Here is a 13,367-nt window from a genome sequence, read left to right as displayed (position 1 = left end):
CCAAATACATTAAAATTTACCGCCATGTCAGCGATCCGTGTGAATAAGATCAACGTACCAAATTTAACTATAATGTATAATCCAACGATCATCTTTAGATTACAAGTAAAAAAAAAAATATAAAACAAAGTTTTATAACCCCCCTCCCCCACCCACCAACCCCCCACCTCTGTTTCTTTCACCCGCACAATCACTCCTTCCTCATTCTTCCACCCAAATCTCCTCACATCTTCTTCTTCTTCTGATCCCCTCGCCGCCGACGCACAAGATTTCACCCCCTCCTTCCCTCCTGTCTCTTTTTTCGTCCTCTCTCTCTCTTTCTCCCCCCCTCTCTCCGCCGCCGCTCTCTCTCTCTCTCTACGCCGCTGCCGCCGTCGGAGATTTTCCCTCGCCGCCGCACAAGATCCCACCATCCCCCTCTTATCTTTTTTTCCTGCCCCTCTCTCTCTCTCACTCACCCCCTCCCCCCGAGGTAACGATTTGTTACCAAATTTTTTCATTTTTTAAGTTTAATTCGAATTTGGATTTTTACTTTAGGTTGTTGATTCATGTATTTTGAAGTGATGTATCATTAGATCGTTGAACAAGGAGTGGTACAAAAATATTTTGTGAATTATGGTTAGTTTTTTGAGATCGCCGGAATCGGTTAACTTCGTAAAAACACGAGATTGCCTGGTCAGTTTTGAGTGTTTTAAATATGAAAATCGGACTGAAAATTGTATTTTTGGATCGCCGGAGTTTCCGAAATAAGATGGATCTGGGCAAACTTACTTGATTCGGGAAATTTTCTCGTTTCCGGGGAGTTTTTTTTAAAATCCGGTTTTCGTTATTACAACCGAATGCGGTTGAAATTAAGAATCCTATTTTTGATCATTTTCGGTCGAATTTAATTTTTGGGCGGCTATTTAAAAATTTTCAAAAAATTTAAATTTTTGGGCGGCTATTTAAAAATTTTCGAAAAATTTAATTATTTGGGCGGGTGATTCAAATTTTATCTGAAAAATTAAATTTAACCGGAATCGGTTGTATTTAGCCGGTCGTATTTAAGCGGTTGTATTTAGGCGGTTGTATTTAGTCGGTTGTATTTACTACTAAATACAACCGGTTTACTAAATATTACTCGAGCGAATACAACCGGCCCAAAAACCGGTCGTATTTAGCTAAATACAATCGAAAACGGTCGAATTTAGCTAAATACAACCGATTTTAAACCGGTTGTATTTAGCCGTTTTTTTTGTAGTGTAAACATGCTTAGAGCTGTTCACGAACCGAGCCGAGTCGAGTTTTGATCGAACCGAGCCGAGCTTTAATTTTTTTTCTGACGAGCCGAGCCGAGCTTTCTTAACAAACAAAAACCTGTGTTCGAGCTCGAGCTCGTTAACGAACGAGCCGAACACGAGCTTTTATCGAACAAAATCGAGTCGAGTCGAACCGAGCCGAACACGAGCCGAACACGAGCTTTCTCCATCAAAACGAGCCGAGTCGAGCCGAGCCGAGCCGAGCCGAGCCGAGCTTAATTAAAAAATTCTGGTCAAAACACCGGTTGACTGTTAAAATAACAAACCAAATACTTTTATTTTTTTCTAAAAATGTTGTCATATCACTAAAAAATATTGATCTTAACATCCGTACGGTTGGATCATTCATAAATATTTTTTAAAAAATCGAAACATTAATACGATACTAAACACTAATTACAAGTACAAGTCAAAACACCGGTTGACTGTTAAAATAACAAATCAAATACATTTATTTTTTTCTAAAACTTTTGTCATGTCACTAAAATATATAGATCTTAACATCCGTACGGTTGGATCATCTATAAATATTTTTTAAAAAAATCAAAATATGAATACGAGACTAAACACTAGTTACAAGTATTGTTCAAACAAGTGGTTGATTGTCAAAATAACAAACAAAATAAATTTATTTTTTTCTAAAATTTTTATCATGTCACTAAAATATATAGATATTAAATCTGTACGGTTGGATCATCTATAAATATTTTTAAAAAAATCAAAACATTAATACGAGACTAAACACTAGTTACAAGTAAAGGTCAAAACACCGGTTGACTGTTAAAATAACAAACCAAATGCATTTATTTTTTTCTAAAACTTTTGTCATGTCACTAAAATATACAGATCTTAACATCCGTACGGTTGGATCATTCATAAATATTTTTAAAAAAATTGAAACATTAATATGAGACTAAACACTAGTTCTAACAACTATTCAAACAATTGGTCGATTGTCAAAATAATAAACAAAATAAATTTATTTTTTTCTAAATTTTTTATTATGTCACTAAAATATATAGATATTAACATCCGTACGGTTGGATCATTCATAATTATTTTTTAAAAATTGAAACATTAATATGAGACTAAACAATAGTTACAAGTAAAGGTCAAAACACCTGTTGACTGTGAAAATAACAAATCAAATACATTTATTTTTTCTAAAATTTTTGTCATATTACTAAATAATATAGATATTAACATCCGTACGGCTAGATCATTCATAAATATTTTTTAAAAAATCGAAACATTAATATGGGAGAAGTACTAGTCAAACTACTAGTTTACCGTTAAATAGCAAACCAAATATATTTATTTTTTCTAAATTTTTATTATATCACTTAAATATATAGATCTTGACATCCGTACGGTTGGATCATTTATAAATAATTTCAAAAATTCGAAACACCGATCAGGAAATAAATACTAGTTACAAGTAATAATCAAATCACTTGTTAATTATTAAAATATCAAATTAAAAAATTAATTTTTAATATCTGAATTTTTTCAAATTACTAAAATATATATTTTGACATTCGTATAGTTCAATAATTTAAAAATATTTATAAAAAATCTGAATAAAATTCATAATAATTAAATATATAAAAAATAATTTTTTTTTTAATTTTTTTTTCGAGCCGAGCCGAGCTCGAGCCGAGCTCGAGCCGAACATGCCAAAAGCTCGGCTCGAGCTCGTTTTCTTAACGAACACATTTTTATGTTCGAACTCGAGCTCGAACTCGAGTCCTTAACGAACCGAGCCGAACCGAGCCCTTAACGAGTCGAGCTCGAGCTTGTTCGCGAACGGCTCGGTTCGCGAACAGCTCTAAACATGCTTATTATGGAGCTTAGGCAACTAAGAAAGATCTATATATTAAGTTTTTATATCCTATTAATTACTTTAATAAATCATTAAGTACCGGAAATTGTTTCAATCTGAAAGCTTAGGCAATTAGGAAAATAATAAGTTTTTATATTTATTTAATCATATTTTTATGTTCTTTGTATTTATAAACGTCTATGATGGGTTCACGCTTGATAATGTCACAATACATGAGTTATAAAGCATCTGATAAATGACTAATTCAGATTTCTAGAATGTTACATTTGTATGGTTTGATAATAAATAATAGGTAAAAGTTATGCTTGCTTAGGCTGGGTTGTGTGTTTCATTATTCACCAACGACCATGTTCATTTTAAACATGATTCTTACAGAAGCTGAAGCTTTGTAGAGGAATATTTACGAGTGAGTTCCATTTTATCCCTGGCATGTTATCTTGTATGATATTGGTAATATAGGTCTTTCTAAGTTCAAAAACCCGGCGAACCCTATTACATAGGAAAAATGAGTGACAATCAATCACAGTTCCAAAAAAAAGTTTACTCACTCCGTCTCGTTGAATTCTCTACATAGAGGGTTCATCGCGAAGATTAAGAAAAAATGTACTTTAGTTAGAAAAAGTAAGAGAAATGAGTAAAGTGGTGGGACTGATCAATTTTTAATATATAGAGTGAGTATAGTGAAATAAAGTAGTGGATGTGAGTGGATATAGTTGATTTTTATATTATAAAACTTTATTATTTTTGAAATATAGAGAATTGAAAGGGACCTACCAAAAAGGAAAGTATAGAAAAATGAATTGAACAGAGGGAGTATTGTTCAAAAATTAAAAAAAATAATCAAAATGGGATTTTAGTATAGGAAGATTCTTCAATTGTCCCAAGTTGTCAAGAACTATAGAACTATCAAAACTATTGCTCTACAAGTCTCCTCCGTAGAGAAATATCAAAAATAAGGGATTAGAGAGATGATAATTTGTAAGTTATAAAGATCGCAAAAATAAAAAACGAAACATGCCCTTCAAATCTGATAAGTATAATCCCCTAAGAGTAATACAGATTAACAAAAGTATTTTGGCTATGAAAAAAAGAATTTGACTTGATTGTAAATGATATGACTGCAGAGGATACTACCTGGGGTTTTAGAAATAAATCATATAGAATCCTATAACGGAATTTTTTTACCCAAAAGTAATATGCATAAAAGTTGCACTATGTTTTGATTTCACGGTAATGTGGTTTTCTTTTTCACCGAACACACACATACACACACGTATAATTCAATAACTATACGCATTACACACTTATCATGCCCTTTCACATGTATCTGTATTTAGAGAGTTTAAGAACTTTGTACCTCTTACTACCTTTGCAGAGAATGCTTCAAGTGAGGCAGGGACTCTAATTACAACCAACCGAAGCAGTCCTTTCTCAAGATCCCAGATTTTTCCCACCAAGATTAACAACACGTTGAGATTTTTTTTATAATACCTGCTAAAAAATATGACTTGTTACGGACTGAAAATAACTAAAGCAGTTTACAAAAAATGACCTAAAACAACATGTAGGGAGCCCCAAAAGCTAAAAGTAGTGTCTATTGGGGTTAAACCCAATAGGTAGTATGGTCTTGGTGATTAAAAATATAATTGAATTGGGTAATAATTGTATGGGTAGACAATTATTATCATAATTGAGTTGGGTAATAATTGTATGAGTAGACAATTATTATTGTAATCAGATTAGGTATGTCTTGTTGGCTAAGTTTGTGATGATTATATATATATAGTCATGTTATTGTTTTGATGTATGCTTGAGTATTGTTTGACTTAAGTATCACTTGAGTGAATACCGTTTGGTGAGATTGATTGTATTATTGATAATTGTTTTGATTAATAATACAAGTTGGGAAGTGAGTTTTTCCGCGTCATATATTAAGTGTGTGTTTTGCATTGTTTGTTTGGTTCTATACTTGCGTATGTTCTCCTAACAGTGTCTATAGAAGAACATTTCATCCACTCTCCACTCTCAGCTATGAGGAGTGTTCTGGATAATATTTGTGATTGTTTGTGAGCTATCAAATAAGAATCACTCTTAATTAAAAGAATTAGGAATTCTATAATAAAAAATAACCTTCTTTTCATTGAAATGAATGTTATTGGGTCAAGAATTCAAACGCGTGATACAGAGATTATATAAAATATTTAAGAATAAAACCATGAATCATCCCATATGTATTGCTGTTGTTGCTTGGATTTTTTAATTCTGGATAAATTTCTCAAATGCTGTCTAGAAATTAAAATCATCCGATATGAATTGGTGGATAAATGACAACCAAGTCCGGATATAAATCCGAATTTCCTGCTTTTTAAATCGTTTATAATTTCTAGTTAGTACATGTGCACGTTTCCGGTTAATTTGTGTGCTAAAATCGTAAGTTGTTAGCCATCTCCATTCAAAGAGGAATGCCCAAGACACATTGTAATAAATAAAATGACAAAATATTCAGATTGATAATTAAGAACAACTCTCTTCGGATTGTTAAGCAGGCATACAGAATCCTGGGCTCTAGGATCATTAGCCGTGTAAGCCGATCAATGTATGCGCAATGAGCATATAAGAATAGTTTTACTTTGCAAAAAAATATAAATACTTTTATCATTGTTTGAGTAACGGGTATGCAATTGTTCCCTTGCTTTGCAGATAGAGGAAAAAGGAACAGTGAGCAAAATAAATCTATAAACAAACACAAGAAGATTATAAAATATTTCTCAACCCTGGAACAATTGTAGCTTAAGAATGAAATGCCTCCAAAATATATTGATCCAGGGAAGAAAATATTAGCCTTACCCAACGCGTGGTCATTAGAATCCAGAGAGTTCACCGTGATGGACACTGATGAGGGATGATGCCTTCATAAACAGAAACATGGGACTCCTCGAGCATTATATACCTGATCAAACAGAAACATAAATCCTTTAGTTGATACATAAAAGTTGACTAATTGTTACTCCTATCAAACCATCCATCTGTATAACTGTGATCACCTACGATTTTAAATTACACACCCAAATCATTGAAGGATGACCCGGCAAACTGAAGCTGGAACCTTTCTCCAAATTTAGGATTCTTATAGTGTGTAGCAGGGAACTTAGAACGGCGGAAGCAAAAGTGAACTTAAAATCTTTGAAGTTTATAGATATGATCAGAAATTCAATCAAACATGTAAGAGACAATTCATTTTTACAGGTATTATACGCTTCATACTTGATATCTAACATAATTCCCAAATATAAGGTATATTATACCACTTTTAGATGATCAGTGCGGCATGAACACATCTCCATGAGCGTTGTAAGCATATCACAATATTACAGGACGTGAAGAATCGAGTAGAATCCAGACATGCAATGAGAATAAGAGACAGAAACAGAAGAGCCTAGAGATCTTATGCAGGAGAACAGAAATATGTCATGGACGAGGGTAGAATTGTCATTCAACGCTGAATAAAATCATTCCCCTGATAAAATCATTCATCAAGTGTGGTTGTTGCACTATTATTATATATATATAATAGATAGATAGATTATATAAAGTAATATTAATCGATAAACAAATATTCATAATCATAATATTTGTAACCAATGGTTAGTTACAACTATACGTCTATACCTAGTTAAAATATAATATTTCGGGAAAAAGAGCCCCAATAGAAGCACAATTTACAACTTAATGGAGTTCTCTTGTTTATTAGTAGTAAAAAAAATCGATGGAAACAATGTTCACAAACATTTAGAGCTCACAAGTTTGAGTTGAGGTCTCCCATTATATCGGAATGTCTCCCCGCAGTAGTGGTCCCACCAATGCAAATCAATTAATTGGGATAGCGTTTCCTCTTCTAAACTACCGGCATAAAAGGGAAAGTCCCCATCCTCAAATTTAGGAAATACTTCCTCCGTCCCTAAAAACGTTTCCTCATTGTGTTGAACACGTTTGACAATGCACACTTTTGATCGTTAATATCTTTAAATTCGTATTAGTATTAAATATGAAAATTTCACTATATTAAAGTACTGATAAATACGAATTCAACGAGATCACTCATGACTATGTTTGATATTATAGATTAGACGTAAATTAGTAGTCAATCGCTTACCGTGAACAGTACCGAAAATCAAAAGAGAAACGTATATTGGGACGGAGGGAGTATTGTTTTTCTAATAAGTCTTCCATCCAGATTGAAAGCATATATAGGAAGATAAAACATGAACAGATCTATAGTACAGAGGCCAAACCAAAACGGGGAAGAGCCTAAATCATGTTTCATCTCGCTTGCAGGAGATACCAACCAGGGTAAATCTCCAACAAGTTCTTTATAGGTAGGAGATTCTATATTAGTTGTTAGAATGCGGATCACTTCAAACTCATTATCAAATACTTCAAACTCAGAAGTAATTCTTTCTTCTGGGAACTTAAAGATACTCTTTAAAGCATTAAGTTCTTCATCAGTTGCCTCGTTCTTCAAATACTTTTTTAACAACGCGATGGGATTGATAGTTCTTTTTTCTGAGAATTCGGAGATCCTCTCTGGAGTTTTAAACCTTTCAAGAACAAGCACGACTCTCTTCCCAGAAAGTAGAGAGGAAGGTACCTTCAAAATAAAATTTACAAGCTAGTCAAGAAGAGAAAAGTTGAAAAAATTGTTACAAACTGCAAAACATTCGAGTTTTAAAGAAGTTATGAAATCTGTAATTTGCAACTCAAATAATGAAGTTTTTGAAGGAACTCACCAGGGACCCATCATTCATTATCAAGACATATTTTGGATTCCATAGCATTCCTAGGTTCAGTTCCTTTACTTTTTCAATCTCCAACTCCACAGTGTTTTTACGGGTGAACGGAAATGCTCTAGTCCCATGCCGTAACAACATGCTACAACCATATGGTTCTATGTAATTCGCATGAGGGCAAAAAATTACAAGCCTATTAACATCATAACTTCGGAACTCGATGACTCACTTCAAATTCTTATACCTCGTCTTTAAACGGCAACGCCAGCCAAGGCATATTCTTAAACACTTCCCAAAATGATTCTTCATATTTCAAAAATAGATTTTTGCCACCATACCTCAGATAACATGGCTCCCTAATATAAACAAGCACAACATCAAATATTTTCTTCTTTTTGGCGAACTCTTCATAAGCCAACTTAAGTTCTTCAGTTACTGAATCGGAAGAATCAGGTTTTAAAAATATAAAGTTACAACTTTATCTTCAAAAGTATGGATAGGTACCTGTTTGGTTCAAATAGTAGCAACAACTGAGTTAGCAAATTAGTTACACTCCATTCATATGTCCGGAAAGAGAGGCTCGAAAATTAAACGAGCTTATGTGCATATTGATAATATAAGCAATTAAAACCGCAAACCGAGACTTCAGCATATGTCATATTACATAAAGAAAATTCAAACATTTACTTTTTATCTTTTCCGCATATTATTGTAATAAAATATATCATAAACATCAAAAGGAAAGTAATAACTATTCCTTGTACTTGTAACCTAATGGATATTCCTCCTCTCTCGTAATAAGAACTGAGGATTTAAACCTCAGTGAAATGGGGGTGTGAGTATTGAGATATTTCTGCAAGGCATCTCCAACCGTTAGCACCAACTTCACCATGTCAGCATAATATATAATTATATATATATATATATATAAATATACATAATCAAGTTCATCTGAACTATTAACTTTTTTCAACACGATCCTTCATATTTTCAATCACACCTCTAATGTGGCTCGCTAATGTTACAAGCACAAACTTCAAATATGTTATCAATGTTGGCCAACTATATTTCTTTAGTTTGCGAATCTGAAAATCAGGGTGGTAAATATAAGTCAAACCATATCTTCAATAGTGTGCATGAGTGTCACTAAAAACATAAAAAGGAAAAAAAAGAATCTCCCTGCGACATATGTTACCTTTTTCTTCTCGCATAGAGAACGCTCCTCCCTACCCTTTTGGTAACAATAAGAGGTTGAGGGTACAGAATTCGATAAAGGTAAGGTATGTAAGGGTGTGTGGGTACTTAAATATCAATAAGGGCATCTCCCATAGTTAGTACTATATTAAAGGGTGTCAAAATAATGTTACAAGATCACAACCCATTGTCTACAACTGGACCAACAACTTTGGTATACATTAGTCACAAGCCAACAAGCCAGCTCTAAATGAGGTTTTGTACCTATATTTGGCTGTTTCAGAGAATGCCTTGGGCGTTGTATTGGTTAAGGAGGAACTTAAAGTCCAGAAACCCATATATTATGTCAGTAAGATCCTGCACGGAGCTGAGTTGAATTATTCCACTATTGAAAAGTTTGCTCTAGCCCTAGTAATGGCTTCGAGGAAGTTGCGTCCTTACTTTCAAGCTCATAAAATTGAAGTGTTAATAAATCAACCCTTGAGAAACATCATTCACAGCCCCAAAGCTAGCGGGAGGCTGATTAAGTGGACAATATAATTGGTAGAGTTTGATATTAAGTACAAGCCACTAACAACAATAAAAGCCCATGCATTGGCTGACTTCGTGGTGGAATGTACCATACCCAACCAAGAAGTCGCGGGGCAGAAAGATACTATATCTCAAGACACAAAATGTGATAAAGGGGGCAAAGAAAAAGGCATTAACGAGAATAAATATTGGGTTCTCTATTTTGATGGAGCATCAAAAACAAATTCGAGCGGAGCAGGGCTTGTTTTACAAAGCCCATATGGGCTCTTGATTGAATATGCCATCAAGTTAGACTTCCCAACCAAAAATAATGAAGCTGAGTATGAAGCTCTGATAGCTGGCCTCGGCGTAGCGGGAACATTGAGGGTCAAGAATTTGAAAGTCTTTGGGGATTCGAAGCTTGTCATATCCCAGGTCAAGGGAGATTTTGAGGCAAGAGATGAAACTATGTCTAGGTATGTACGCCTTGTGAGGGCTGTGATGACCCAGTTCGATGAATGCCATGTTGAGCACATTCTAAGGGAGGAAAATGCTAAGGCAGATGCGTTGTCTAAGTTCGCTTCATCAGAGATAGAGAAGAGTTCAGAAAGTGTGTACTTCCGCGTTTTGAAAACACGAAACATTGATGTTAAGCTTGTAGCCCCTACAGGGCCGGGGACATCATGGATAGATCCCATTAAGGCGCATATTCAAACTGGTTGACTGCCAAACGATGTGACTGAAGCACGAAAATTGGTTGTTCGAGCACTGAGATATTCCTTGATCGATGGAATTCTGTATAAAAGATTTTATGTGATTCCTTATTTAAGATGTCTCGGACCTGATGAGGCACGTTTGGCTCTTGAAGAAGTACATGAAGGTATCTGTGGGAAACACTTGGGAGGCAGAGCACTGACACATAAGATAACCCGTTTAGGCTTTTATTGGCCAGAAATGTGGGTTGATGCCAAAAACTATGTGAAAAAGTGTGAACGTTGTCAGAAACATACACCAGTTGTTCGACAACCTCCCGAGATGCTGACTTCCATCAATTCTCCTATCCCCTTTGCTATGTGGGGAATGGATATACTTGGGCCTTTTCCTATGGCCACTGCACAAAGAAAGTTCCTGATTGTAGCTATAGGTTATTTTACTAAGTGGATTGAAGCTAAACCTCTAACCAAGATCACAACCAAACAGGTTACACAATTCCTGTAGGAAAATATTATGTGCATATATGGAATTCCCCAAATCCTGGTCACCGATAACGAAACACAGTTCAATAATGAAGAGTCCAGGAAGTATTGCGATGAGAATGAGATCGAGTTGCGGTTTACCTCCGTAGCTCATCCACAAGCCAATGGGCAAGCGGAAGTGGCAAATCGCATAATCTTAGATTGGATGAAGAAGAGGATCGAGAAATCCATAAATAATTGGGTGGATGAAATACTTATAATACTTTGGGCCTATCGAACTACTTGTAGAGTCACAATTGGAGCAGCACCCTTTATGTTGGCATATGGAGCAAAGGCGGTTGTTCCTGTGGAAATATCACACTCGTCTCCCAGAATCCAAGCATACAATGCTGAAGAAAATAAGGAAGGGCAAAGGCTAGCCCTGGATCTAATTGACGAAATACGAGATAAGGCACATGCCAAGATCGCAGAATATCATAAAAATGCATCTTTCTACTACAACTTAAGGGTGAAAGAAAGGTTGTTCAAGCAAGGAGACTTGGTTCTGAGGAAGGTGGAAGCTTCTGGTGTTGGGCAGAAGGGAAAACTTGCCCCAAATTGGGAAGAGCCATACAAGATCAAAAGTGTTCAAGGAAGAGGATCCTACAAGATAAAGGCTATGGATGGTTTCGAAGTACCAAGGACCTGGCACGCGCAAAACCTGAAAATTTACTATGTGTAAGATGGATGAACATGATTCTCATTTTCCAAAATGGCGAATAGGTTTAAAATCACCTGGAAACTTTGCTTGCTTATGATTTTATGTTTTATAAGACTAATATTTTCAAGTTTTAGTTTTACCAAGACTTGTGTAAGGGATGAATCCCAAAATTTTATGAAGTTTATGAAATTTCCAAAATATGATGTTAAGTTCCTATGGCACACAGAGTTGATAAATGAACTAAATGCATGAATTCCAATAAGAGCATAAAGTTTGATAAATAAACCAAGTACGAATAAGAGATACAAAGTTTGATAAACAAGATAATCTCAAGGATAAAATAGGATAAATAAGCCACGCTGGGCTAGTAAATCTCTAAGGAGCGGAGGTGCCCTCAGCATCCATATCATCAGCCCCTCTGCTCTCGCTAGATGTCTCAGCAGTTCCGGTCTCAGAGGAAGAAGAGCTGAGATCAGCTGCTGTAGGCCTAGAAGATTACTCGGGAGGCGGGAGAAGCGGGTCCTGAGGGATATCATCTGAGACAACTACACGGGTACGAAACCTTTGTAGTAGACTCTTATCATCAGGGCACACATAGCCCGCTGGGTTAATATCGGAACAAGCCTCGTTCACGGTCCCAAGGGTCGTGTCCCAGCCAGTCCTAAAAACCCAGGGAACACTGTGATGTCCCTCACCCTCATGGACTGAGTAAACTCCTCCGTGTCCAGATAAGCATCAATCGATCTATCCTTCTCAGCCCTCAGGGTGCCAGCTCAACGTTCGCCTCTCCTAGATCCTCCTCCTTGCGCTTCATCCTCCTCTTCAGCGAAGCATACTTCTTCTGTTTCCTCCTAAGTGCATTATCAGCATTATCTGAGACCTTCTTCCACAACTGAGCTTGCCTCACAGCCGCTTGGAAATAAGCATTAGACTAAAAGAAAATGATAAACAGAGAACGTAAAGTGGGAGAAAGCTACGAGTATATGAAGGAAAAAGAACGTTACGAGGAAAGATCATACCGATGCTAAAGACTGAGCACCCATAAACTTTATCCTCTCCAAATCTGGGCCCGCCACGATTTTAGTGAAGTCCTTAGGGGTCAAAGAATGATAGGACCAATCCCATGCATGCTTCGTAAATCCAACCATGGTGTCCCCTTGGCGAAATCCCCAAAGAGGTTGGAAAGCGCCGGTAGAAACAGAAGCAGGAGCAGCAGGAGCACTTGGGACTTCAGTCCCCCATGAGGAAGCCTCCACCATGGGCTCCTTATGCTTCCTCAAGAAGCTAGGCTCCAAAGGCTTACCGCGGGTATCCAGCCCTACGAGCCGGGCCTCTTTCATCCTCGTTGTTTCCTCAATGACAAGCAAGTTATCTTCATTGATTTCCTTAGCAGCTGCAAAAACAAAAGAGAAACAAAAATAAGTGGTGCCAATAATGCATGAAAGAAAGTAAAAATGAGAAGGGAAGAAAAATACCCTGCACAGAAACTAAGGAAAGCCCAACATGGATCAGGGAAAACTCCTCTAATAAAGTCCAGCTGGGAGTTACGTCGTTATCCTTTATGAGCTCATTATAGATGATAGTCTCTTCGGGAGTAAGGTGAATGGATTTGAGGCTACCATCGCTGGCCTTCCCGAAGGAAGATCTAAAAAGAGTGCCCCAGTCTCCATTCTCCCACTTAAGCCCGACAAAGTTATCCCTCCAGTGTTGGTTATTGTCAGGGATCGAGGCACTGTTAAAAATCTATTTGCATTTGGGCCTTTGTCTAATATAAACCCGGCTACAAGAGTTTTGGGAACTATTGTAACACTGAAATTTTTTCCTAAAAATAACCACTGA

The 13,367-nt window shown here is 36.1% G+C and overlaps 1 long non-coding RNA gene across 1 annotated transcript; it reads right to left on the bottom strand.

Moving 5' to 3' along the window:
* Positions 1 to 5,617: 5,617 nt before the first annotated feature.
* Positions 5,618 to 6,644, bottom strand: LOC141676952 (uncharacterized). Its single transcript, XR_012557254.1, has 3 exons — positions 6,447 to 6,644; positions 5,989 to 6,091; positions 5,618 to 5,874 (listed from the first exon to the last, which is right to left on the bottom strand). It is a non-coding gene; the product is annotated as an uncharacterized LOC141676952 (long non-coding RNA).
* Positions 6,645 to 13,367: the final 6,723 nt, after the last annotated feature.

The sequence above is a fragment of the Apium graveolens genome, chromosome 8, assembly GCF_009905375.1.
Source record: "Apium graveolens cultivar Ventura chromosome 8, ASM990537v1, whole genome shotgun sequence".
Taxonomy (NCBI): Eukaryota; Viridiplantae; Streptophyta; class Magnoliopsida; order Apiales; family Apiaceae; genus Apium; species Apium graveolens.
This window is presented reverse-complemented; position numbering and strand designations above follow the sequence as displayed.